This window comes from Triticum urartu, chromosome 2A (genome assembly GCF_056163025.1).
Source record: "Triticum urartu cultivar PI428250 chromosome 2A, HENAU_Tu73, whole genome shotgun sequence".
Lineage (NCBI taxonomy): Eukaryota > Viridiplantae > Streptophyta > Magnoliopsida > Poales > Poaceae > Triticum > Triticum urartu.
In genome coordinates, this window is record NC_141874.1 from 20,655,084 (window position 1) to 20,656,565 (window position 1,482).

Sequence of the window (1,482 nt, forward strand, 5' to 3'; positions counted from 1 at the left end):
AGCAGTGAGAACATGGACAGGAGAATCCAGCGATCGAAGAGAGGACAAAGTGGAAGAATGAGAAGACATATGAAAAGAAGCTCCAGAGTCCAAAACCCATGGGGATGTACTTGACTGTGTAGAGGGTGGTTGCTCAGTGCGAGAAGCATCAGTCACAGAACCAGCAGTACCCGTCGAGGAAGAACCTAAAGCCGCGAGCAGATGCTTAAGTCTCAGAATATCCTGCTCAATCAAAGCAATGGCTGAAGCTGACGAGGTAGATGACGAAGTCCCTGAAGATGATGATCGTGCCTTGCGCAGGTGTTTCCTCTTTATGTAGCACTGGGACTCAATATGACCATCATTGTTGCAGTAGTCGCAATGTGGACGGGGGCGACCTGAGCCTCCAGAAGGAGTGGGCAAGAGCGGCGGAGCACTCGAGCGAGAAGGGGTCGGTGTAGCAGGTGGCATGGAAGGAGGCCGAGTAGCGAGCACAGAGGGAACCTCCAGCAAAGCAGCACCACGTAAGCGAGTCTCCTCAGCACGAATCTCAGAAAGCGCCTCCATGAGAGAAATACGGCCATGAGCAAACAACTGAGCGCGCCGGGGCTCAAACTCCTTACGGAGCCGAGACAGGAACTCGTAGACGCGATGAAACTCCAGATTGGCCTAGACAGCCTGGCAACAGGGGCAAGTACGACAACCAGCACTGCGGAGAGAATCAAGCTGGCGCCAGATAGCAGAACTCTGTGCATAGAAGTCATCAACAGTAGAGTCACCCTGCTGAAGAGCATGCTCCTGACGGACCACAGAAAGGTATAAGGCATCACCAGAGGGCTCATAGCGCTGGCGAAGACGGGTCCACATCTCAAAGATAGTAGGAAGATCCAGAAACTCAGAAGCAAACTGAGGCAGAACACTAGCAGTGAGAACAGCTGCAGCACGAGCATCATCATCAAGCCATTGGGTGTAAACAGGCAGAGCACCATGATACGTCTGAAGAGCCGCCTCATAAGTCAAAACCCTCTCATCATAAGCACGATCAGCAGCCTCATCAGCAAGCTTAGCCGCATCCTTGGCGGCCTGATTAGCATCCGTAGGAAGAACCGGTGGAGTCAACGGAGTAGGGGCCACCGGAGGAACCGGACGTGGTAGACAGCAGACCTCGCCGGAAAGAACACCCCAGAGACGGATGCCACGCATGTGAATGCGCATGAAGCCAGTAAACTCGGTGTAGTTAGTACCATCGAAGATCACCGGACAGCGAGGGACAACAACATAGCCTGAGGACAGAGACATCGCACCTGGTTTTTTGTCAACGGAAGGGAAACAGCAGAGGGTCTGGACGAGAACCGCAACAGCAGTCAGGGGCGAGATCAAGGACCCAGGAGAGTCAGCAGCAGGCAGAAAACGGCAGTTGGCCGCGAGATCCGCCGAGGACGACGGAGAACGGCGGCGGAATCTGGCAAGGACGGAACGGAAGACAGGGCGGGGCAGGCCGAT

The 1,482-nt window shown here is 54.6% G+C and overlaps 1 pseudogene; it reads right to left on the reverse strand.

The window, feature by feature from the left end:
- Positions 1-230: 230 nt before the first annotated feature.
- On the reverse strand, positions 231-1,278 carry LOC147983008 (uncharacterized; annotated as a pseudogene).
- Positions 1,279-1,482: the final 204 nt, after the last annotated feature.